Below are 27,597 nucleotides of genomic sequence, written 5' to 3' on the forward strand. Positions count from 1 at the left end.
TATGAATACCAGATGCAGCAGATGTCAAGCCCTGAGGTCTAATACTATGGAGTTCCTGTGAGTTTTATGCAAATTTAAATCCATACTTGTCTGAATAATCTCACTTTATTATACTAATGTGAAGAACATTTCTTAGGTAAGTGATGAAACCTTGGGCCAATGGTGTCAAAAAACCTTTAAATTTAAAATTAAATATAAATATATATACAACAATTAACATTTTGCTATAGCAAGTCAAAACAAATAAAAAAGATTGCAGATGAAATCAACATATTCCTAAGTAATATTTCACTTTTGATGAAAGTGTATTTTTAGATATGAAAATTCTCAAAAAATTCCCTGGCCACGGATATGTGCAGAGCATTACCGATAAGTCAAAATTAGAACTGATCACAAAATTACATGGAAAATGAAATTTATATGAAAAAGAAATTAATATTTCAAACAAATTATTTTAATCTCTCATCACAATGTTAGTCAGGGAGCCAGGCTGGTAGTTTCAGCACCCAGAAACAGAAGTAGCCATCTATTTGAATCACCTTGCTCAAGCTGAATTAGGTTGTGGCAAATAATGGTATATAGTTGCATGGTTAAAAGTTCATAACTGGTTTGCCTGAGATATACAGTACGCATGTTGTTTATTGGAACATTTGTGGTTAAAACAACAGCAATCCCAAATATGAGGGATAGGGTAACAGGACAGAAAGGGAACATTTAAAAAATTTTCTTCTGCAAATATTAATATAAAACTAAGAAAATACAACTGTCCTTTGAAGTATTACTGTTCAAAACTTAGACTAAATTCATTCAGTCACGTATGAAACATAGGCTGCGTTAAGCCCAAACTACATTGCAACCTCATTTGTGGAATTGCTAGTGATACTCCTTTTTATGTAGCTAAGGCATAAAAATCTACAACCCCCTTCTCCCCCCCCACCCCCAAAAAACACCCTATGCCATGTGCATTGTTCTTCCAAGAGCAGTTTTCCTTCTTGCCTTTTGTTCTCTTTTCTCAAACTTTGTCCTCATTGAGCATAACGTGGGCCATAGTGCTGCCCCCGTTTCCGTGGCGTAACCAGGTGGTCCTGAGGTTTTGATTCTGCAAATCCTGGGGAAAGCCGTGTGCCCACCCGGAGCCCCATTCAAATCTTTGCAGGATTAGGACGCTCATTTGTAAATTTCTAGGCGGCAAAGTCGCTGTGTCTATTCACCAGCCAGAAAGGCTCCTTGAACGCCAGAGGACTCCAGTGGGGTCACCGAAGTCAGTGGGGGTCATTCCCCCACAGGCTTTGGCCGCTAGAGACTATTGGCTCCAGGCTTTCGCCCAGCCTCCCCAAACCTGGGCATTCAAAGGCGCTGCTGGATTCAGCCGGTCCGCCCTGCGGCTCCCTGCCCACCTGCGTCCCTCGCCCGACCCCCCGCGGACTAGCCCGGCGCACCCGGGGCGGGGCGAGGCGGCGGGAAGGGGGTGCGCTGGTTGCCCCGGCGCCCCTGCTCTGCGCTGGGGGGGGAGGTGACAGCTGCCCCCGCCCCTCACTCAGAGCAGCGCCAGGAGCCCAGCCCATGGGCGCGCAGGGGAGCGGTCCCGAGGCAGAGTAAGGAGGCGCCTGCTGGCTGGTCCCTTGCCCAGGCTCCTCCCCTCTCTCGGACCCCGCGGGGAGGCAGCGCCGCGCTGCCGCCTGAGCTGCTCCCTCCCCCGGCCGGGCAGCCCAGGGTCCCCTCAGGAGCTCGGGGGTGTCCGCCCTGGTCACCGCGCTGATTAATTAGTCATGATGGGGCTGCTGCTCCGGCGTTTATCTGGGGCGGACCGTGCCACCGGCTGGAGCCTCAGCACTGCGGGGTGAAGAGCGCGCCCCGGCTCCAGCGCCGAGCCCGCCGCCAGCCCAGCAAACCCGCACGCCGAGGCAGCGTCGCTCTCTATGGCTCCGGAGGAGGTAACGAGAGTAAGGGCTTGTTGTACTGGCCGCATCCCTGGCCCCCGTATCCAGCAGCAGCCAGGCGACAGGGCTGGGTTTGGGGGGCAGGTTAAGGGTGTGCACCAGTAACTGCTGCGTTTGTTATTAGCAATCCCGGGGTAGCCTAGGAAGTAGCCTGGCGTGTGAGCTTGATGTCCTTAATCCTTTCAGTAGTTAGGAACTGGCTCTCCCTGCATAACTGTGCATGTTCCACTCCTACTTCTACCGCTCTTGATGCGGTCAAAACAGCTGTAACTTAACCCCCCAGACTTCCAGGTCATTTGAAAAGATAAGAAATGTTAAACACATCCAGTGCGTTAGCTTTATAATGTTCTGGCTACACCCGACTAATGAAGAAATGCTAATTAATTTACATACTAGGAAATTGTCTCGTGGGAGGTGGGAACCACACCCCATTGCACCTGGTTCCTCGAGATTTGTCATCAGATTCTAGGGAACCGCTATAAATCATGTAAAGTGGTTGCCTGAGATTATGCTAGTGAGATCTGTGGCATTATGAATCCAGGTGCTGAATTTAAATTTTCTACTAGGAAAAGATAAAGCATTGAAGTTCAGGTCAGATCCAAAGTAACTCATTTCATTTAAGGCTAAGCTGCAGTTATTTACTGTAATTCTGAAGCAAGCACTCTGATAAAAATACAGGTAATCTTTTTAGGGTTGGTAATACTGGGTACATTTTTAAACTGTGATATTTCTCAGAGCCTCAAAAGTGGGTAACTAAGGATTATGTCTTCCACTTAAATTCATCCTTTTATTTTGACACTTCTCAATGATAAAAAGAGAATCATTGCGGGCTATATTAAATTTCTCTGTCAAAATTGTGGAAAGTAGGCATGCAAAATCATGTTCTCCAAGCTATATCATGACTGAAAACTTGACTAGAAAAGCTGTAGCTCCTAGTAAAATGATTGTTCTTTTTAAAGAGAAAAAGAAAGTCAGTCTATATCAAATGTATATCGACTCCCTCAATCCTCTGAATCACTCTTTTAAAATTGTAATAAACTTCATTTTCTGTGGATTTTTTTACTTCTTCTCCAAGTGAAACACTTTTAAATAGTTTTTGGTTCATGAGAATGAAATGAGATTAGCCAATATTTTATTACCTTTTTTTTTTTTTTTTTTTTAAACGGGATTGAATGTGACCACTATTTATAGAAATGCTTTATCAATATGACTGATATTGATTCACTAACTGGGCAATTTGATATAGATTCATATAATTCTAGCAAAGCATGTTTTTCATGTTGTAGTAACTTTAAAATGGAAAAAATGTAGATTTTTGTAGTTGTGACAGCAGCTAAGCTATGCATTTTATTAGTCATACTTACAGATTTAAACAACTGATTTGTGTCATTACATATGCAAATAATTATATTAAGTTAATATTATCAATCTATAATTGAATAATTATGATTCCTATATTTAAATCTCATGGCAAGAAACGGTAAGAGTAGCATAAAATGCAATTGTGCAAAAATCCTGATGTCCCTTCTGTAAGGACAAATTGTTATGGTTTGCAGGTTGACTTCAATTACTATTTTGCTTTACTTGAGTCATAATGACTGAAGGAAGGGGACTGTTATAATAGCAGTGGTGAACTTTCATAACTTGCATGTTTAATGAAGAGAGGCTGTTGTAAATTAGTGAAAGGGAGGCTTCTATTAAAATATTTGAAAAATCCAGGTAAGTTAGAACTAACAAAAATAATCACAAATGATCTTACTATTGGACACCCTAGTCTTAAAACCAAAAATGGTTGCACTAATTGTCTCATCAGAATTCAGCACTAGAACTAAAGCATGAAGAAATCAAAACCAAACATACAAGATTTACAAAGAGGTCAAAATATTTAAAAAAAAATTGTAAACTGTGGGCTTTCCGTCATACCCAGTCACTCAAGAATTGACTCAGTACAGGATATATATAATCAAATATATAGCCATGCATAGGAGTTAATAACAAGAAGGTTTTTTTTTTAATTTTTTTTAATAAGCCAGTCAACAAGGCCTGGAATCAAGTATAGATGGGGGGGGGGGGGGAGGAGAAAGCTGGGGTCAAACCACTTTGTTGATGACTTAGTTAGCTTGAATATTTGCAGAGGCAATTGGAAGGCAGTTTTTCTTCTTAAAAGCATGATTCTGCTACCCGTATCAATGGCATGCTCAAAATTGTCACTAACAATGGAACATCCCAGATGTTCAAAGCATACATTTAAGTGGTGAGCAACTTTGATAATAACAGTTTTTATGTTTGGTTGGGGTTTATGGAAATAGGGAGGTTAGCACCACAGTTAATTTTTAGATTTTGGATATATCAAAATGTCTTCCATTATATGTTAACTAATTAAAAAAATTATCAATAATATTCTTTCACTGATATAAAAGCTGGTGTTTTGCCTTAATACATTGCTGGATGTGGCAGGAAAGCTCTGAAAAAGAAATATGATGATGCCAGAGCTACCATCACAGTTTACGATTAGTATCCATATAAAGCTGAATTAGAATATATGATGGGCTACTGAAGCCTGGATCAAATTATGTTGGAAATCATAATTTGCTTCCATTTTGATCAGAATGGGAAATCACAAAGAAGGTACAAGCATCATTCTTTTCGTCTCAGACTATATTGACACTGTTGGTTTAGTGATTCCAGGGCTCAGTGCCTTGAATAAATGACAGTCCCATATGGTTGCAACAGGTTGAGTGTTACTTTTCTTAAAAGCGTTAGTACTCCCTGCTTCTTGGTGACACCTGGTTTAAAAGGAGCGGGGCAGAGCTGGCTGACAGCAGAATTTGCTCTGCATGCTATAAGTGACCTATATTTCACTATTTGACTACTGGCTCATATCTGGGTAATGTGAGCATGCCCTCCTTACTGTCTAATAGCTTGTTTTTCAATCACATGATATTCTCTAGTCCTTGGCATCATAAAACTGTTTAACAGAATGTCTGGAGATATCAGAGGGATATTACACCCATACATTTTAAAAGTGGTTGCTATGAAATATTTACATGTCAGTATAAGTCTAGAGTGTACAATGCTGACAGCATAGGCCTGTACGAATGAGCAATTCACTATCCAGTTGCTATTCTTGTTTTATACATGTCTCTCTATCTTGTGCTTCGGAAAGGTCGTGGTGCTTTTGGGTTCAAAACAAGTTGGTCAAAACTGGGAGGAGTTACATAGTCTTTAGGAGTGGAATGAGAGAGGTTGTCAATTACAGGCTAGTGGTGGGTAGTAGTAATTTAGGGACATAAAACCATACTGAGAGATGCGCACACACAAAGACCTAGGAAATTAGAGACTTGTAGAAATTCTTTCACTGTTGATTGGTGGAATGGTAATTTTCTTATGAACCTGTCTGAGAGGCAATACCATTCCAGGCATTAGTTTGTTCAGTAAAATCTCCAGCCTCTGTTTGAATCTTTTCTTCAAATCAAGAGAGTAAGTTAGCTTTGAAAATATAAAAGGATATGAACAAATCACTAGGGGTTAAAGCTTGGAGTTGCTCTTTTCCTAAACATCATGGGTAATTAACAGTCATTCAGGTTTAGGATTTAGTCTCCAGAAAAAAACATAACTCCGGGTTTTTGGGGTTATAGGTTGGTATATTTTTGTGGGAAGAGGAAAAATTAGAATAGTGTGAAGGCCACATTCCAAATTTATGGTTGCAATGAGTGTCTCTCAAACTATTGCTGAAGCTCCATAATAGCTGGCTGCCTGAGTCACTGCCTCTGTTGAGCACCCATCATAGCCTGTGATCACAAGGAAGGGCAACTTGGTAGTATGAAAGCTGATGTGGTCTAGTGGACTAATCCAAGGACTGAAAGCAAGGAACTAATCCCAGCTCAGACACGGACTGTATCTGTGGCCTTTGTAAAGTCACATCAGCCAGGTATTTCAAGTTTGTGTGCCCCTCCTCTCCCCTCCCCCCAAAAAAAGTTAGGCACCCAAAGAGGAGATGGAATATGCACATCCCAAGTTCACCCTTATGTCTACTCTCTCAACAATGTTTTTCTATCACATTCACTAGCCATTTTAGAGCTGGCTGGGAAATATGTTTAATTCTTATGAAAAAGTAATTAAAATGTTTATCTTTCATCAAGATTTTTCATCAAAAGTTTTAAAGATTCAGGTTTTAATTGAGAACCCCAGACTAGCTTGTTCATTTTTGTCCAAAAATTAATTGAAAACAGATTTCCAAGTTGATAAAAGCCATTTTTCATATAAAAAAAAAATTTGAAATGAAAAATTTTGACCTGCTCTTATTAGTCCCTCTTTGTACTTTTGCCACTATCACACTATATTCTCAGTGCTCACTTTTGACCCAAAGGTTGAGAGGAGATGCAGGAACATCTAGCATTGGCCACTGTTGGAAGATATTATACTTTGCTAAATAAACTTTTGGTCCAACCCAGAATGGCTGTTTTATTTTTTTTTCCTTATAGCAGATCACAGTTTTAATCAGTGATTGCCTGCCTGTGCGCATGAGGTTGCACTTCTTCTAGGATCACCATTTACAGAGATCAGAATCTTGTACTTTGTATGGATCTGACACTGATCTTGTCAACATTTGAAACTTTTACTAGTATAACAGTTTTTGGTTAAGTATATTTGGTTTTTATTCCTATAGCTGTGACTGTGGAAGTCCTAGTATAAACTGGTAAAACTTTAGTTATGCCAATACAAGTTATATCAGTTTGCTGATAGTAAATGTTTTCTGGCGTATTGACTAAGAATGTGCAAAGAACCCCTCATGCCTATGCTTGACAGAGTTAGGTCAACCTAAGTCCTACTATAGATAGTTGTAGTGGCAAAGTCTGTTAGCTGGTGTAGCTTATTTTGTTTGAGAACTGGAGTAAGCTACATCATTGAAAGAACTTTTTGCGGGTAGAAACTATATCTTCAGTGGGAAGTTTTGCCAGGATGGTTGTACCAGTAAACTGTTTCCATTGCAAATTGTGATATCAGCAAAGCCTTCTACATGTAGACTGTACCTCTGTGTAGGAGAGAATTGTCATAAAGATTGCTTGTTGAGAGGCTTCCTTGGGGCAAAAGGACAGCATAATTTATTCTAGATGTGGGGTAGTCCTTGAAGTGTTGACCCATCCTATTGTTTGTTTTAACCAGCTCAGCTGGCCTGTGGCTACCTCAGGTGACAGTTCTCCTAGTACTGACAAAAACCATGAGACAGCACTCTGGTTTTTTAACTGACAGGGACAGCCCTAAAAAAGGAAGTAGTTGAGCTTCTAACAACAACAACAAAAGGACTGTAATTAAAATCTGCTACTATACGGAATTCTGGGAAATGACAGTTCAGTAAGCAATATATTTGTACCCGGTAAATTGGATGAAATAATAATTTAAAAATAGAAAATCATGGTACAGTAGCAATTAATAGACATGGCTTCTGCAATAGAAAATTGTCCCTTAGCAATCTGTTAGTATTCCTTGTCAGGTCAATAAAATAGTGGATAGAAAAAGAACCAGTTGACATTTGTTTGGAGTTCTAAAAAAGGCCTTTGACAAAGTCTCTCATGAGAATCTACTAAAGAAACAAAGTAGTCATTGTGAGGTGCAGGGATAAAATGCTATAATAGATCCAAAACTAGTAACAGACAGAAATCAAAGACAATGAATAAAAGGTCAGTTTTCGTTATGCTAAAGGTGAACGGAGGGGTGTGCTTGTGTGTATATGTACAAGACCGTATGCCAGTATTGGTCTTATCCCATATATTATTGGATTGTGAAAGGCAATCCAATTGTGAGATAACAAAATTATAACACAAAATTATTCTTCTTACAAAAAAACAACACAGCATGCTATGAAACAGAAGGGGCAAATTCAAAACCATAAAAGCAAATGCTTTTTCACACAGTTCAAACTAGCGTATGAAATGTTATTACTCAGTGACATTTTGTGGCATGTCTATTCTGTAATAGAAGACTCGTGGCTGGCCAGTGTCAGTTGACTTGGGCTAGCGAGGCTGTAAAATATCAGCATAGACATTTGGCCTTGCATTGGAGCCCAGGCTCTGAGACCATCCCTCTTCATGGGGTCTCAGGTTCCAGGCTTCAGCCAAAGTCTGAATGCTGGCAATTTTGTAGCCTCACAGAGGGCCATGAGAGCTGAGTTAGCTGATCTGGCCTGTGAGACTTAGTGCCATGATTTGGGGGTTGTTGTTTTTTTTTAAATCACAATGTTGATGCATCCACTGAGGACTTAATTGAACTAAATGTTTTCAGTGATAAAAGGATCATCTATAGTTATAATAGCAAATATTCGGATGAATAAAAATGTACAACTTAAATACATCCACGTTTTGGAAAAAAAATATAGAAAAATGTTCAGGAATGGAAATTATGTTGTTATATGATTTGCAGTGTTTCATGTCATAGCTGTTTGTTGCAGAGGACAACCTCTTAGTCATTCTGTCAGAAATTTGCACATCTCTGCCTTCCAGAAAGGGCTAGTCTGCCATACAGAGAAAGCACTTTATTTTTTCTGTAAGGCACCTTTAGTACAAGTACCCTAAAGATCGACTGAATATAACATTGGATAGAGTAAATGCTTTTGTTTTTATTTGCTTCTCTTCTTGCTTGCTTAAACAACGTCTTGTTTATATGTAATTGGGAGCCCAGTGGCACATTTTTTTTGATTATTTAATTTCTTTTCATTTTTCGTAACCAAATTTAACCAAAAGGTTCTATTCATGGAGGGTTAACCACTAGGTAACGTTAGAGGGTGGGCAGGGTATGTTTGTCATCTTTATATTATTTGGGATCCAAAAAACTTATGCTTTTTCATTTTACTGTTTTTCTCCCTTTTTTAAAAAAAAAACAATTTTTTCTTGCACTCTAAATAAATCCCAAACTAGCAACATTTTCTTCTGGCATGAGACCAATGATAGAAAGCTTCAGGCCCCAAAATATTTTTATACAACTTGGGTTTGCAGTGGAACGTCGCATGGTATGTAGCCAAAATGGCAGCTGTTACTGCTGTCCAGTTGTGATATTCCAAAGTACTGTATAAAGACAAATGGAAGGTAGGAAGCTGTATAGGTCTTATTGACTAGCAAAATGAATATAGTCAGTTTTTCAAACTTGAGTACCTAAAGTTTAAAGCAATCAGAACTCTCTGAGCAGAGCTTAAGACATATTTATGGCGGAGAGAAATTGGACTAGTTATGGTCCCTGTCATAATAACTTAACATTTATATACAGTGCTTTCTGTGTTCAAAGAACTTGGCAAACATTAATATCCTTAACATCCCTGTGAAGCATGTAGATATATTTGTTTTACTGATGGACAGTTGAAGGCCAACAAGTTTTAGACATGGGACCTTAAAGTTAGGCTTGGTGTTCTCCCTTCCACCCCTCAGAGGTAATGGTTTGGGTTAGTATGCTCTGTCTATTATGCTGCCCTTATACATAATCTCTCCCACTCCAATGGAAGCCTCCTAGCCTCTCTGCCAATGCCTCAATGTTCTGTTTTCATCCTCATTTTCCAACTTTTCTGCAGCCTTCCTTAGAAAGTGAGCAGTTGAGGAGGTCTGCCTGACGGGATGATGAGGCCAGCAGAGTGATTCGGTATTCCTTTCAATATTCTTCTCCACACTGACACAATTATTAGATGAGTCCTTAAATTTCATTGCCTCCCACTCTATTCACAAGCTAGGAATTGGTGAACAAAGGTTAGAGTTTTCTGTTTATGCTTAATGCCAACATTTTTTAAAAAATGTTTTAATTTACAAACAGCTTGTCTGATATAACTTCAGTTTCTTTTTTCAATGACAAGTACCTTTTGTCTTTATTTGATGTATTGAAGACAAACTCTGCAAGCAAAAGATCTAAGGATTGACTTTAAAAAAACTATAAAATTTGCCTTTTCTTTGGCATGGTAAGGTGGAGCTAACGTCATGTTTACAATGGAAATTCATTTGCAACCTTTAATTCTGATGTGGATGCCATCTCTTTGTAGCCAGTGAAGCCAAAGAAAGACTCCATAGTCTTCAGCAATGCTATTCGCACACTTAAATATAAGCATGTGTTTAAATGCTTTCCTGGATCAACCCAGAGTGCTTGAAAATCTGCAAGATTGACCTGACTTTGCATGCTATTTTCACAAAGGTGGAATAAAAGAAATATAACTTGAAATCTAGTTACATGATTTTTTTTTTGTATACTCATGTTTACAGAATTCTATTTTTTACTGTTTTGATTTTTCACCACATTATTAAATGCTGACCTATCTTGACACTAGTTTTGATAACCTGTTGTATGACTGATACTTTCTGGCTGTATTATTTTTTATCTCTCTGGGATACTACATTAATGAAGTCTCTCTGCAATGTATAGCCTCCTGTGTACTTCTAGGGGTTTGTAAGTTCAGAAACTGACATGTGCACTGGAGAATGAAGAAAAAGAAAAGTCTTATTATTTTCATACTCTACTGCATGCTCATGGTAGCTCTTAGTTTCTGGATCTTAAAGTTAGATCCAGGTGCTTATATTGCAGAAAACAAGAAATTGAGTCAAGATAACAGGCCAGAGGTCTGAGTTTTCATTGTGTTTCCAACTCCCTTTCCCCTTCCCCTTCCCCTATTAATCAAATTATATAAGTTGAATATGTCTGTCTGTCTTGACTTTTGCTGGCTATTTTCTCATGAACACTTGCTTTATAGGCTCAGTGAAGTAATGGCAGTTCAAACAATATGTCGGTGATACAAAAAATAACTTTTCAAGCTAGATACTTTTTCCTGGAGAAAAGGGATGGAGAGGAAGATTAGTTCTGTTTTTGTAGAACTGCCTGTATTATAAATCTCTGCTAGATGAAGAGCCAAACATTCTAAATCATCAAAATATCAATAAAATCCAATCCTGATGCCCAGGTATTCCAGTAAGAATATTGCACTTTTTTTCATCCTTGCATAGTAATACACATAGAAAATTATGCTTTAATACTCAAAGGAATTGTTCTACTTTACTTCTATAATGAAGCAGTTTCCTTTAATCAAGTGAAAGCCAATGGGGATACACAAACATCTAGCATGGTTTTATTTTGCCCACTGGGAGATATTTGGATTAGTGCTGGCTTGCACTAGAAGGAAATCCTGTAAAAGCATTTTTATACTCCCAAAAGGAAAAATATGCTGTTGCGCACCCTGCCCCTTCCCCAGCAGTTATTGTATACTTATCATTGTTTTTTAAATGTTCAATCATATTCTAGATTACATTTTAGTGTCCAGATAATCTATTGGCATTCTAGTACCAAAAATACATTGTGCTAATCTACTCATTTGTACATACTGATGATATTTTTTCTACAGTGTATGAAACATCAGAAACTGAGAATCTGACCTCAGGAATTCCTAGTGCCTGATACACTATCAACTTGTTTGCAGTTTTATAGTGTGTCAAAGGGGCTTGTCCTTCTCTGTAAAATAGGGATTTATCAGTCTTGCCTGCCCCACAGGGATTTTGGAAGGATAAGTATATCAACCACTATTTAAGTTCTAAGAATGGTTATTTCTTAGAGATGATTTTCCTTTCTTTATAACGTATTCTAAATACAAATCAGTTCCATACACAAATCTATGTGAAAAGAATGTTTTAGATTTCAAAGAGAATAAAGAATAGTAAAGACCAGATTTAAGTATGTCCACACAACGCCTAGCATGTTGATATTATGATGTAGCCTTTAACGTCACAGCTACATACTATATTCCCATAAGACTCCTCCCTTAGTTGTGCACATATAATACAATGAATGCTTGGCTCTTATGTAACATGCTTTGTAGCTTTTACAGTGCTTTAGGAACTCCCATTTTACAGACTGTGAAGCAAGTTGTGCAAGGTCACAAGGCAGATTGGAGACAAAAATGGGTACAGAACCAAAGTATAGGACTTTTTTTGCAATGCATGTGGTATCTGTTGAGTACTTTTATCTTTACTGTTCAGCGGATGATTGTGGGCCTCATTACTACAAACCTTGGGTTATTCACTATGCAGCTAGTGTGCTGAAGTAAGCAGGGATCCTTTGGGGAAAGTATGGCATGTGACCATGTACAGGAGTATTAAGGCTGAATTGTAATGTGCATGCATAATGAGGCACAATTAATGCAACGGAAGCTTCAGATTTTCATCATCCAAAAAATGTGTATAAGAAGGCACCCTGGGATAGGTTTGAAGGAGTGTAGAGGGTGATATCAGATGTAGATAATGTCTCTGCATAGACTCTCAAAAAAGGTTTGGATCCTGTTATTGAAAGTTCTAATATATCAAATCCCATTTCAGAAAAGAGTATATGGCATGGTATGGTATTACCACCCTTACTCTTGCGCTGCTGCCTGCAGAACTGGGTCCTTAGTCAGCAATCGCCACTTTCTGGACACAGAGCTCTGAAGAGAGCAGTAAAGATTGAAGGGCAACATGGTTATAGTATTACCACCCTTACTTCTGCACTGCTACTGGCAGGGTGCTTCCTTCAGAACTGGGCACTCAGCCAACATTACAACCACGCGCTTCAGTTGCCAGCTCTGAAGGCAGTGCAGAATAAGGTTGGCAATACCATGACCCTCCTAGAATTATCTTGTGATTCCCTGCAACTCCCTTTTCGGTAAGGACTGCCAATTTGAGAAACACTAGTTTTCCCCCATGAAATCTGGATAGCATACAGAAGTGTTTCTCAAAATGATCTGTGGAACCACTTTGAGATCCACAAAGACTGGCCATGCTGGTTTGTTTACTTACCAGCACTGTGGCCATGGAGCCTCGCAGCTCCCATTGGCTCCAGTTTGTAGCCAAGAGGAGCTGTGGGTAGTGGCGGCCCTGCCCCCACTGCTTCCCATGGTTCCCCTTGGCTGCAAACAGTGAACTGGAGCCAATGGGAGCCATGAGGCTATGTGGTTGTGGTGCCGGTGCTCAAACAAACCAGCGTGGCCAATTAGCATGTTTCTCAAAGTGGTTTCATGAACCACTTTGAGAAACACTAGTATAGAGTAAAAGTACACAGCCAGATTTCACACGAGGATACTACATTTCATGGTCTGTGACATATTTTGAATAGCTGTGAATTTGTTAGGCCCTATAGTTAGGGAAAGGATAGTGTTGAGATTGAAACTGACTTGCATAGGAAAAACCTGCTCCAGTCTTTTTTTTGCTATGGTGATGGATAAAGGTGGCCTGATGAGTTTTGTTTTGTTAGGGTTTTTTGTTTTTTTAAATTTCTGCTAATATTTTTTTACATTTGAATTTCAGGTCTTGTCCATGCTAATCCAGACAGCTGAATGACAAGTTTAAAACTTGGTTATGATGTGTGGTGGAGAGAGGGGGTTAAACTTCAGTCTAGCCCTTCAATAAGTGGTGCTGAACAAAAGGAAGTCTAATTCAACATGTGCATATCTTTGACTAAGGTGTTAGCGCTCATAATAAGCATGTTTTCAGACTGTTGAAAGGAAAACTAAATACGACCAGACTTGACATTGCTGATTTTTCTTAAGTGGAGAATGGGGGGGGAAGCTCAGGCTGTCTTTATAAATAAATAAAAGATGCAAAAAAAGCCCCCCCCCCCCCCATTAAAGCCTTTGCAATCACCTTTAAGTGATTTAACCAACCCCTCACACAGGAATTTATAGCAGAATCAGGAATCACATAAAAATTTCAGAACTTCCTCCCCTGTAAAGAAGAGAATTGGAAGAATTATTTTCTAGTTAAAGTATAATATAGGTACTTGATATTAACATTTACTTTCTATGTGTTTAAATGTGTAGTTACATTTTAATAGATATTGCATTGAGTAAATACTTTGAGGGAATATTTTCAATGTAGTAAATTGACCATGGTATTGACCATTGTCTGTTTCCAGTTGTATTGTTTTGACACTTTTCTAAACTGTTTCCCTTTCTTGTTTATTTGCTGTTGTTTATAGTTGCATCTTTATCCAGCTCATCACTTTGGTGTACTTTAATACAAGGTGTTACAGCTTTTGTTGTTGTTCTTACTTTAGTCACTTGACTACTATTTGTGCTTTGTTTCCTATGCTTTTTTTTTTTTTAATGTCTCTTTGTGCTTCACTGTACATTTCTTCTTTGGATACCCTGTTGCCATCCTTCACTCTCTTCATCTCCCAGTTTGTGTTATATAGGAGGTCAGTCATGATTATCAAAATAGTCCCTTCTGGCTTTATAATGATCTTTAAGCTCCTAAATACCTTAAATCAGGCTGCTAGGTTACTTCCATCTCGTAGTTTACTTCCACCTGGGTTTTTCAGCCACATAAAATAATAATGTCCCTGCAGTAATTTGTTGAAAATACCACCATAGGCTTTTACACTCTTCTGTTAGACTTCAAAGGAAAAAACTAATAGTATTGTAGGCCATTCCAGAAGATGTGCGCGCACAATGAAAAGCAAAGGAAAAGGCAGTTTATTGTCCATTTCAGTGGATTTGCAAAATGTAATAGGGAAGCAGATAGGCCCAGAGTCACAAAGGGACTTAAGCATTGCAACACTCATTGTTGCAACACCTTGCAGCCTGGTAGAATCCACAAACCCTAACTTAAGAGCTCCATATATAACTCAAATGGGGGGAGGACGTGAGCCTAAGAATGAGACTCTCAAAAAGATGTGTGAGCGGGTGGAAGCACAAAAGCTAACCAATAGCAGATGCTGAGAAAAGGAGTCCTAAGCCTCCCCTAACCTGAGGTGAGTCTAGGTTGGAAGGAGGCATCTATCCTCAGTTGTGATCCACATAGGTTGCCAGATGGTTTCAACAAAAATAGCGGACACACTTGACATTACATTACATATTATTTAGAAAATACTGGACATTTATATTTTCTCAATTTGTTTCCGGAACAGAAAGCTCAAATACTGGACTGTCTAGTTCAAAACTGGACACCTGGCAACCCTAGATCTGCAGCAAGGAAACGTCTTCTGGAGTTAGGCATTGAAGCCATTTCTTGCCAGAAACTCAAGTGGTTGCTCACTTAATTACATGCAAAAGGCAAGGGGTAGAGAGGAACTCTTTTTAACCTTTAGCCTTATGGTTAGGGCACTCAACCAGGCCTGGTTCAGTCCCCTCCTCAACATGAGGAGAAGGGAGTTTTACTTCTCAGGTGACTGTCCTGACTACTAGGCTACAGGGTCAGTCTCACTATCTCTGTCCCAATTTGGGATGTAAAATCCTGTTTACACTTAAATGATTAACCAGTTAATGTCTAACCAGTAAACCGATTTAAAGGGGGGGGGGGGGTGGATGGAGGTGGTGCTCCAGCCTTGCTGGGCCTGGAGTGACCAGCCTGCCTACCCACCCACCCCTTGTTGCCAACAGGATCTGCTCAGCCAAGCTGGAGCACTCCCCCACACCTGCAGCTGGCTCCATGGGCTAAAGCACCTCTGCTCAAGGCAGGTGTGGGCTGCTGCAGCCCACACTGGTTAACTGATTAACAAGTTAACCATTCACATCCCTAGTCCAATGTATATGTAATTACTTATCCATCATGGAAGAGCTTCAGCAAGAGAAATTGAGGAAGATCCACATTAGAATATCCCAGAGCCTGTGTTCAAATAAGGTAGCTTACTGTATCTTTCTCCTGTCCTCTCCCTCAGCCATTTTATGTGGAGTTAGGCATGCTTTGAGAATGCTTGCCGGAGGGGGGCCTGCAGGTGAGATATAGAGCGGGGGGAGGAGAGAGGAAGAAGAAACCTGTCTTCACCTGGTTTGAGAATTCCCCCTGGGGCTTAGATGAGAGAGGTGCCTAAACTGAGATGCTGTGTGTTTGCCCAATAGCAAGGGCAGAAACATAGTGGAATTTTCTGGTAAAAATTTGTGCTGAGGGACTTTGTGCCTCTAGAATTGGGGGCAACTCTGCAGGAGTTTTGAATCATGCCTGAAGTGGGAGTTATGTTAGTCTGTGGATCTGGGCCTATTTTTTAAAAAAAATTACTACTTTTACAGACTGAGCAATTTAATGTTGACTTTGGGAACATACTTGACAAAAGTAGAATTGGACATTTGCAAAAGCAGTGTAAGAACTATCAAAGAGCTGATGAACTATTTGAACTGCCTAACAGTATTACCACTAGAATAGAACAAGATTGTAAACATCTTGGCCTAATATTTTCAAAAGTGACTCATGATTTTTTTGGATGATTCAGTTTTGGGGTACCAACTGCCACCTTAATGGGGCCTGACCTGCTGAAGTATTAAGCACTAGTTCTCAGCAAATCAGGGCTGTAAGGTGTCTGAAGTTGGGAGCCCAAAATCCCAAATATTTTTGCAAATGTGGCCTTATAAGTACATATCTTAAGTTTTGTTTTTAAATTGATATTGGACTTTTTGATTTTTCTAACATGTTTTTGGTAGACTTGTCAGCTACAAGTAAATAGCAGAAATTACTTAATGTTGTACCCCTGTAACATTGCCTTACTTCACTAAAGCAATGGAATTAATTGCTTAGACCCCTCTTTACATTTGTAATTGAAGTGCAATCATTAATTAATAAACATCTGATTTCATGGGGTTTTTTAAGCACATGAATAAAATTATTCATGTTCTTAAATTTATACACTTCATAGGACTGATGCTGCAATTATTTGAAACAAATTTTGATTGCTTTCTATAAAGGTTTAAGTGAGAAATGTACTACTGTGGAAAAATAAAAGGATGGCACATCAAAATAAAAAAAATCTTCAAAATCTTTTTGGGCTGGGAGTAATCTAGCAGTGACTCTATTGGCTTTTAATAACTTTCAGGTGAAGTTTGACTTGAAAGAAATTTGGAGGAACAATGTGGTCACATTTTGAACAAAAGAACTTAGGCCAGTTAAAGTGTATATGCTAAGAGCTATCAGATATGGAATAGAATGACTCTTGGATCAAAATTTAAAAATGGAAAAAATTGAAATGGAAGATATTAGAGCGTACTAACCAGAAGAAAGATGTGAAGGCTCAGTAGAAAAATCCCTACTGTATTAAGTATTATTTCACTACAGCTCTATGGTGATGGGGAAATGCCTAGTAGAATATGTTGGAAATAAATGGCTATTAAGATGATGAGCCAGGGCATGTTTACATGGTGATGCTCAGGAAAGTTGCACCAAATATACTGAAAGTGAAATTTTATAGTGAATTAAACCCCTCTGTGGACTCTTGCACGTTCACAAATAAAGCAGTTGTAACTCACTTTTGCTTAAATTACAAAGTGGCCACTTTACTTCCAAATGAGAGCATCTACATGTGGATTTAATGCACTTTAACAAATGCACTTCACATCTTTACTTATGTTAACTTATTTTTCCTGAGTGGCCCTGTATAGACATGCCCTCAGACCTTAACTAACCACCTACAGTGCTAGAAACTGTGTCATTGTGTTTGAGTAGTTAGTTAATTTAGGCATCAAATCACTCAAGTCAATTCACTAATGCTGCAAGAGGAGATAATTTAGTGGTACCTCCTTAACCCAAAAGCAAAGTTGGCCCACTGTGTGTAATACCTTTTGAAAAGGTGAAATGGACAGTAAATCAAGTAATATATATAATAAAGTGCACTGGTCTATCTGTGAGGTGAAGCTTTTTCTGTGATTTCATACTGAACAAATCATTTTCTTGCATTAAGTTTTGATGTTTTAATAGTGTCTAGCTAAAACCAGTGACAAGAATTAACCCAGAATGTCTAGTTATGTAGGTTCCAACCCTGCTCTGACCTAAATATAAACACACTCAGTTTGATTCTTTGTACCAATCCAGCTATTTTAGGTCATATTAATGAGAGGACCTTCGGCTATGTCTGCATGGCAAGCAGGGGCATGATGCTTAGCGCAGGTTGATAGACTTGAGCTAGTAGGGCTTGAGCTAGCATGTTAAGAATAGCAGTGTGGGAGCTGCACTTTGGGTGACAGCTTGCGTTCTCTAGCCCACTCGAAACCCAAGGTCTGAGCTCAAGTGGGTAGCCTGAGTCTGTGCTGGAGCTGCAGTGTCCACTCTCTTTTTAGCAAGCTAGCTCAAGCGCCACCTGTCAGAGTCTGCGTATTAGGCTGAGTGGCTTGCAATCAGCTGAAATGGTGACGTACCCTCTCTGGCTGGCACAAAGCAGGCATAAGGGTTCTGCATCTATCTCCCGGAGTCCCCAGCCCAGCAGGAGTGGCCAGAGCATGCTACACTCCTCCTGCTTTATGGTTCCCATGGCCTCCTTAGCCCTCCCAATATTTCTATGGGGAAATTGAGAATCGGGGCCTCTATTTTGAGACCAGCTGGCTTTCTCTGGTGCCTGCCTTTACTGGTAAATCCAAGCCCAAGCTTGGCTAGTTCTTTTAAAAGAACTTGGATTAGACATGCTGGACAGGAAGGCTGGAGCTATAGGGGGATGGTGGTGGTGATGATGATGATGGATTATCTCTGCCTGAGTCAGTACTGACTGAGTAACTTAGCAGGGATCTTAGAGGTCAGGGCACTGCTAGGAATCCATAAATTCCCTGGCTACATTTTGGTTCAGGTAACTATATTATGTCTGTCTAAACTATCATTTTTCTGTATTCAGTAGACTGGGAAGAAGGAATAAAAAAACCTACCAACTGTACAGGGTACACAAAAGCAATTCAATTGTAGTATTCTTAGTAATAAGTAAAATGTAAAGAAACCTATCTGATCCTGCTTCATTTCTGCATTGCTTTTTATTGCAAATGGTTTACTGTTTTATGGTGGCTTGTCACATCAGAGCTCATTGATGTTATTGTCCCCTTTGTCTCTGCTCTGCACTTGTTGGGATCTTGAATAATTTCTATATTAAGCACTCTAATGCTGGTTAGCGGAAACAACATATCTCTGTCTTTGAAGCTCCTGTTCTTTGTTTTTGAATGAAGTGGCTAGGGATGTAAACATGTGGTTAAAAATGTAACTGTTAAAAATCATAGTGGTTATATGGTTTCACATGCAGTGGGCTTTGCAGTATAAAACTGACATAAGCTTTATACTGCAGAGCCCCCAGTGAAGCCTCCCCAGGAGCAAGGCTGGCAGACCCTTCCATGCCTCGTTCTGGGGAAACTTTGCTATGGGCTCTACAACTGGCTCCCTGAGAGTGGGCCTGGCAGCTCCTGATGGGGAGCCAGAATGTAACCTGTGGTGGGGGAGGGCCCAGGGAGGAAAAGGGTAGCCAGGTTTGTCATGGATAGGGGCTGCTGTAGAAGGCCCCATGGAGCTAGAGCAGCCCCTTACCCTCAGTGGGCAGAGAGTTGCTCCAGCCCCTGCTGGTTAACTGCAACCAGTAAAGCCTCACCATTAAGGTTTACATCCCTAGAAGTGGCTGAACCCCAGCAAAAGGGAAACTGCACTTCGAAAGACTGGTGGGGGGGGGAGTTTCACCTAATGAATGACATCAATATCTCACTGTATGTGCATTTGCAATAAAAAGCCAAAACTGACAGTCATTTGTGTCACAAAACACTACAGTAGGGGTGTGTTTAGACTACATGCCTCCGTCGACGGAGGCATGTAGATTAGACAGATCGGCAAAGGGAAATGAAGCTGCGATTTAAATAATCGCAGCTTCGTTTAAATTAACATGGCTGCCGCGCTGAGCTGACAAACAGCTAATCAGCTGTTTGTCGGCTCAGCGCGCTAGTCTGGACGCTCCGCGCCAACCTGAAAGCCTTTTATCGACATCCCCCTTATGCCTCGTAGGATGAGGTTTACGGGGGATTTCGATAAAAGGCTTTCATTTCTACAGGGGAGCGTCCAGACTAGCGCGCTGAGCCGACAAATAGCTGATCAGCTGTTTGTCGGCTCAGCATGGCAGCCATGTAAATTTAAAGGAAGCCGCGATTATTTAAATCGCGGCTTCATTTCCCTTTGCCAAATAAACAAATCTACATGGCTCCGTCGACAGAGCCATGTAGTTTAGACGTACCCTAAGATTTGGTGCTCTGATATTGTGGTAGTGGGGGGCAAAATAAGTAGCTAGATGGACAGACAGATGATATTTTCTGTAGGCATCAACACTCTACATTAAAACTTTAAACAATGGAATGAAAAACTGAGCAAAAAATTTTTTAAGTGCTAATATAGAAAGGCTGCAGTGATAATCACTCTAATTATTCCAGAATATTTATCCATGATTTTCCCAATATTCTCTTTCTTGAGACTTTCCCCATTCTTTGTAATTTTGCTCTTTATGGCCTACATTAAACCAGCATGCAAGCTGGTTCACATCTCAATGATACTGAAAAGTATTTTAAACAAGGAATAATATTCCATAGACATGGTGTGTCTTTCTGATAAATTTCTCTCCTCCAGATTGAGTTAAAGATATAGCAGCTCTTGAAATTAATACTAACTTTTAAATTGGGAGATTTCCAGACCCAGCATCTGAGCACATTCACGTGGGTGGGGAAAATCTCAAATTATAGTTGAGCTTGAGAAAATAACAAGTACCAGCTTTTTTATGCTACAGTAAGCAAGATAACTAAAGAAACAAGTTCAGAGCTGGAACAGTTCAAAGAGGTGAGAATCTAAACAATTGTCTCTAGAGAACCTACAAACACTATCTACAAAAACAGTTTAGGAGGCATCCTTAGGGCCCAAGGGTTACTTCAGCTTATTGGGAGGAAAGTTATGTTAAAACTTGCTATGGCAATTTTAGTAGTTTTTGAAGGACCTGTTCCCACTGACAGAGATGGGAGTCTAGCTATGCACTTGAATGGAATTAAGACAGAGTCCCTTATTCCTGAATTGTTGCCACACAGGCTACATCTACACTGCAGGCTTTTGCCGGCAGAGAGTATGCTAATGAAGCGCTCATTAGCATTTGTCGCACTGTCACTTGCATATTCTCTGCCTGAGGCTTTTTGCAAAGAGGCTTTTGCACAAAAACAAGCAGTGTAAACAAGTCCGTTTTGTGCAAAAAACCCGCCTTTTGCGCAAGATCCTTATGCCTCTAAAAAGGAGGTATACAGATCTTTGTGCAAAAGAGGGTTTTTTTTGTGCAAAACGGACCCATCTACAATGCTTGTTCTTGTGCAAAATCCTCTTGCAAAAAAAGCCTTGGACAGAGAATATGTAAATGACAGCGCGACAAATGCTAATGAGTGCTTCATTAGCATGCTCTCTGCCAGCAAAAGCCTTCAGTGTAGACTTAGCCCCAATGTGTAGCAGAAACCATTACTCTGGCAATAACCAGCCAAGAAAACCCACACATGTTGAAAGTGTTAAGAAATGACTTCTTTCCCAACTAGATGCCACTTTGACATATGTTCTGTGACTGAATCAGATAGCTATGATGAAGGCACAGCTGAAATCCATTCCCGCTAATCTTTGGTAACAAGTGAGAGCTTTTCAAATCTGTTCTGTAAGTGGTATGCATAATAATAATGTGCATCAACCAAACTTTTCATTCTGCTTTCTGTATGTGTTGATGGGTAAAATTAGTTTAAAATTAGTCTGAAAAATCATCTCTGTCTGGTCCTTTTTCTTCTCCAGTTGTATTAATTTTCTTTTCCCTACACCCAAAGAATTCTATTAGGAATATATGCTAATTTCAAGATCAATCACTTTAAGTGCCTTCCTGTTTTTACATATGTAAAACTTGTTCCCGATACATCTCATAACTTTAGTTTCTTGATGAGCAGTTCTAGCAGAAATAGGAAACTTTTCACAAATCCAAAGGGGAATTCAGATTTAACTATCTTCTGAGGAATGGAATGTTCAGAAAAAAATATTTCTGTCCTGGTTCACTGATCAGCAATCATCAATACCAGGAAATCCTCTATCATTAATGGCAGGAAGCCTAATTCAGATCATAGACATTTAAGTATTCTATCACTCTTATAATAAAAGGCACATTTCACTATGGCACGTTTTGTGATTCTGCTGCTGTAAAGACAGTAAAACCCCTGCATTTTACCCTCTTTTCTTTAATGTTGTTGTGTGCATCCAAGTGACCTGTCTGTTTTGAAGAACTGCTTTTCTAGTTCCCAAAAATCTAGGATAGGCAGTGTGTGTCAAACACAGAACTGATGTATGAGACTATAATAATTTATTGGATTTCCACATTTTTACTCTGAAAGGACTGAATCTGGGCCAATATTTTGTTAGTGCCGAGAGAGCGAGCGAGAGAGCGAGAGACACTGACTGACTGACTGACCGACCTTAGCTTAACTATTGGTCCTAGAGAATATTCTTCTAGCTGGCTTTCATTTACATGAAAATAGTACGTAACTGAAGCATGAAATATATCCTCATTTTATTTGGAAGTTGCTTTCAACCATGGAGTTTAATTCTTTATAACACAGTGTGATGATATGCATGGGGGTACCACAGTGTTTACACTGTAATTCTGCACCAGGAAAGGGCCAAATGGAGCCAATATTTGAATTAATGTTAAAGATGTTTGTTGTGTTTTTTTTTTTAAATTTGCTAGTAACTAGTAAACTCCCTCATATGACGTCCTCCATAATATTTGAAGAAAAGTCTACAAGAAAATAAAATTGTGGGTATTTTTAGAAGGAAATTGGTTTACGTAATTTGAGTTATTCACACAACATATAATGGGGGATATATATAGGTAGCTTCCTTTCACAGGTAGAGGAGACTAAATCATAGTTTATTTAGCTGTGCTTTATGAACATACATCTTCCAAACAATCCTATTTAATTACACGTTAGATACATCCCAGCACCATTGGGATAAGGGATTTTGTCAGATTAGGGGAGGTCATTTTTTTTTCTGGCCCCCCCAGCTGCCAAATCTACCTCCTGCCTTGCCACCCCCGGGTTTCCTGGCTGCCCCTGCAGCTCAACTGAACCATGTGCCGGCCCCCCCCTCCCTCCCTCCCTCCCTCCCTCCCTCGCGCAGCCCTGCTGAGCTGTGTCCCAGGCTTCCCAGCACTCTCCCTCTCCCTGCAGCCCAGCTGGGTTGCATGTCGCCCATCCCCACACATCACACTGGTTCCACCCCCAGCAGCGAACCAGGACTTTCTGATCCTGAAACATCCAAAGTCCTTCTGGACCACAGATGTTGCCAGACCAGACAGTTCAGGTTTATGAAGGTGCAACCTGTAGTAGATTCCTTGCTCTGACAATGCAGAGTTGATATGTAAAGTGCTAATGATCCATTGCAGTTTGGCTCGACAGGCAGTCCCCGACTTACGCGGATCCAACTTACGTCGGATCCGCACTTACGAACGGGGCTTTCTCGCCACGGAGGTCGGGGCGAGAGCCCCGTTCGTAAGCTGCTCCGGTGCCCCTGGTCTGCTGGAGACCGTCTCCAGCAGACCAGGGGCACCGGGCGGGTTCCCGCGCTTCTGAGGCTTTGCCAGAGCAAAGCCTCAGAGGCGCGGGGAACCGCCGCTGCTGCCGCTTCAGTCTGGGTGCCTGTGGTCTGCTGGGGACGGTCCCCAGCAGACCACAGGCACCCGGACTGAAGCCGTAGCCGCGGGGGGGTCCCTAGCAAAGTATCTAGAGTCTAGCCATTAGCCCCCGCAGGGGGGTCTCTGGCAAAGCCTCAGAGGCGCGGGACCCCCCCGCGGCTGCGGCTTCAGTCCGGGTGCCTGTGGTCTGCTGGGGACCGTCCCCAGCAGACCACAGGCACCCAGACTGAAGCGGCAGCAGCGGCGGTTCCCCGCACCTCTGAGGCTTTGCTCTGGCAAAGCCTCAGAGGCGTGGGACCCCGCTGCCGCTGCGGCTCTGCTCCCCGTGTCCCTGGTCTGCTGGGGGGGGGGGGCGCAGCTAGTGTGTCCCCCCCCCCCCCCCAGCAGACCAGGCTTTTGTTTTGGACTCTGGGGCAGAGCAGCTGGGGCGCTGCCGATTGGTCCTGCAGCGCCCGCTCTGGGCACTACTGGACCAACCTGGCAGCACCCCAGCTGCTCTGCCCCAGGCGTCCCCAAGTCAGCTTCTGCTGAAACTGACCAGCGCTGACTACAGGAAGCCCCAGGCAGAGTTGCTCTGCCCCGGGCTTCCTGGAATCAGCTGCTGATCAGTTTCAGCAGCAGCTGACTTGGGGACGCCTGGGGTTCTTAAGTTGATTCTGTATGTAAGTCAGAACTGGCGGTCAGTTTCAGCAGTGTCTGAATCTGGACGCCAGTTCCGACTTACATACAGATTCAACTTAAGAACAAACCTACAGTCCCTATCTTGTACGTAACCCGGGGACTGCCTGTACTGTAAAGCAAGTCTCAAATATCAATAATTCTCATATTTTTTTTTTCTTGGAGAAGGTTAAGTGATAGCAGATAAAGCAATTTCTTAATGGCCGTTACACTACTATAAAAAAGACACTTCTGTCCTACGTGACTTATTGTGTTGAAACCAGAGAGTTCTAGAATCACACAGAATGTCTTGTATACAAAGCCCTACAGAAGAGCTCTATAAGCACTAAAGCTTGGTCTAATTTTGTGGCAAAGTAGTCACTAGGCCAGCAGAACCAGGGCCCCAGCCAATTGGAAGGACCTTGAGAAAATGGACGCTCCCACCCATTCTGCACTGCCCCTTCTCTCTCTTCCCTTCCCCCCCCCCCTCCCCCCCGCAGAGGAACAGGATCAGGATGATGTGGCTTGTCCTGCTTTGGCTGCCCAGCACTCCTGCTGGAGAAATGGGGTCAGGGTGTGGGGCTTGGGAGCACTTGGCAGAGCACGGCATCATACCCTAACCCTGCTTCCTGGCAGGAGCACTGGGTGGGTAGAGTGGGGCAAGCCCCCCACGTCCCAACCCTAATCCCCAGCTGGAGTGTTAGGGATTGGGAGCAGGACTGGAAAAGGGCCTCCACTCCTTCTGGCCTAGGGTCCTGAAAAATTGCAGTCCACCTCTGGGTCCAATAAAAATAATAGCAGATCCATGTTGTCACTCCTGTGTATATGTAACCGCCACCGGGTGGATTTGAACCTGGGACCTCTGAAGCAGAGTATAGGAGCCTCTACTCTCGGAGTTAAAAGCCAGCTGGCTCCCAACCCATCCTATAGAGGTCTCTTGGTCTTAACTGTTATTGTGGTCTAGGTACCACTTGCATTGCTCAGTAACCACACTAGGGCTATGTCTACACACGTGGCTTCTTGCGCAAGTATGGCCATTCTTGCACAAGAATCCGCAGAGCGTCCACACTGCCTGCCTGCTCTTGCGCAAGGAAATGTACAGTACGGCGTGGTAAGAGAGGGCTTCTTGTGCAAGAGCTATGCTCTTTTTAACAGGTGTTACCCTCTTGCGCAGGAGCTCTTGCGCAAGCGGGCAGTGTGGATGCTCAGCAGGGATTTCTTGTGCAAGAAAGTCCTATGGCTAAAATGGCCATCATAATTTTCTTGCGCAAGAGCGTCCACGCTGCCATGGATGCTCTTACGCAAAATCACATCTCCCACGTGGCAGTGTGGACATTTTCTTGCGCAAGAAGCCGCCAGTGTAGACATAGCCTAGGTGTGTGGGTTATGTATATGTAAAGAGGCAGCCAAAAATGTAGCATAGTGGGGTAAGTCCTTTTTACACTTGCTCAGTTTTACTTGTTTTTACAATAACAGGAAAACTAGTGAAAGTGCTTCATCTTCCTTCCCATCTGGACATGTTGAAAGCATTAAGCCAATTGACCTATCAAGTCATAGGATTGCTAGCACTCTTTCATTGTGGAAAACTGGAGACTCCTGTCCTGCCTCTTCCCCTCCTCTACCTCCTTTCCTTTCCTATTGCTTGTTTCTCCCTCCCCCGGGACTCCCCTACCACTGCAGAGCTGGAGTTGCAGGAGCTGATGTGGAGCCTGCCTGTGCTTTTGGGTGGGGAGGCACATTGCAGTTACTCTGGTCACCAGAATTTGTGTCTGGTCAGCAGTGACCAGACACTGCCAGGTTCCCTTTTCAATCAGTTTTTCCAACTGAAAACTGGATGCCAAGTAACCCTAATTTTTTTTTTTTAAGAAAATCAGCAGTTTTCACAACGAAGAACAAGTACAAGAATCTTATACAAAGTCTTGTCTTAGAAATGGAGTTTTCTGTTTTTGTTTTTTGTTTTGTTTCTTGTACATGCTTATTGTCAACAGTGGAGCAGAATGTGATATTCCACCAACCATTTCTTCTTTGGGGGGTCTTTGTAATGCAGAATGTAGGTGGCTCAAAATGCAATCTGTTTGGCTCCAACCTTCTATTTTAGAGCAACCTTTACTTAGTAACAACCAATGTGTCAGCTTTTCGTATCGCATAGATTTTGCTGCAAGGCTGTGAGCTTTTTCTGTAGTTTGACATAATAAAAGATGACATACTGTAAAATGACATAAATTCCAACCCAATGATACTACAGTACTGCAAATTTTTATATTATGACTTTGAGTCAAACTGAATCTTGTGTTTAGTACAAAACAAAAACCCCCTCTTTGCAAGTCTCAACAGAAAAAAATGGGATATTTACAGCAAGGGAAATATGAGCTCCAATAGGTATGAGCCTAGATGAGCTAGAAATATCTCTCTACTTTCTAGCTTACACAGCACAGTTACATCACTGCAGGAGCGCTTGTATAGCCATGTTATGCTGACCGGAGAGACCACGCCCGTTATCATAATAAAGCCAGCTCAGAGGTGGTGGTAGCTATATTGGTGGTAAAATGATTCCAGCAATCTAGTGCTGCTCATGTGCCCCCTTATGCTGGCAAAACTTAAGTTGCTCAGGAGTGAGGAGTTATTTTTACATCCCTGAGGCTAGGTCTACACTACAGAGTTTTTGCGCAAAAACTCACGGAGTATCCATATCTCAAGCGCGTTTTTGCGTAAGTAAAATGAAAGAACAGAGGGTTTTTTCTCGTGTAGGTATTCCTTCTTCTGCAAGGAATAACTCCTTTTTGTGCAAGTATTCTTATGCAAAAAGGTGTATGTGGACAGGGAACAGGGGTTTTTTGTGTGCAAAAAAGAGGCAATTGAAAAAAGCCCAGGTGCCCTGGTGGCCATTCTGTAAATATCAATCAGAGTTTCCTTTCGAGAGCAAAATGCAGGACAATGTAGCACTTTAAAGACTAACAAGATGGTTTATTAGATGATGAGCTTTCGTGGGCCAGACCCACTTCCTCAGATCAAATAGTGGAAGAAAGTAGTCACAACCATGACTCTCCTTTCGAGAGAGCATCCATGCAGTCTGGACACACTTTCTCACAAGCGCATCATTTTTTCGATGTGCTTTTGCAGTGTGAACACGCTCTTGAACAAAATGTTTTTGCAGAAGATCTCTTCCGCAAAAAGCTTCTTGCACAAGAAGCCTGCAGTGTAGACAGCCTGAGTAACAAAAGTTTTTGCCACCATAAGTGTTAGCGTAGACTTGGCCCCAGAGCTGGCCCAACCTAAGGGCTGACCAGGCTTCCACCCAGGGCACCCCATTGTAGGGGGCACCGTGCGAGGCTGCCGGGCCAGGCATGGGCAGCAACACGCATGCGCCCAGGGCCTGGGGGTGGGGCCGCGCATGCGCTGGGCGCCTGAGGTGGGGAGGGTGCCGTGCGCCCATGGGCGGGGCTGCGCATGCATTGCACTCCCAGGGGCGACGCCACGCTCCCGGAGCCCGGGACACATGAATGGCTCGGGCCAGCCCTGCTTGGCCCTTGATTTGTATTGTTTCCTGTAAGTATAAAATGTCTCCATCTAAAATGATGGAATCAGCCAGCAAGTAACAGGTTATGCT

General features: G+C 41.7%; 1 protein-coding gene across 1 annotated transcript in view; it reads left to right on the top strand.

Moving 5' to 3' along the window:
* The first annotated feature begins 968 nt into the window (after positions 1-968).
* Positions 969-27,597, top strand: part of LOC102460581 (heparan sulfate glucosamine 3-O-sulfotransferase 1-like) — a 101,738-nt gene continuing 75,109 nt past the window's right edge. Inside the window, exon 1 of the mRNA XM_006121021.5 lies at positions 969-1,934. The gene's annotated coding sequence lies outside the window, so the exon portion shown is untranslated. The remainder of the gene's footprint in view (positions 1,935-27,597) is intronic.

Source organism: Pelodiscus sinensis, chromosome 8 (genome assembly GCF_052426305.1).
Source record: "Pelodiscus sinensis isolate ZL-2025 chromosome 8, ASM5242630v1, whole genome shotgun sequence".
Taxonomy (NCBI): Eukaryota; Metazoa; Chordata; order Testudines; family Trionychidae; genus Pelodiscus; species Pelodiscus sinensis.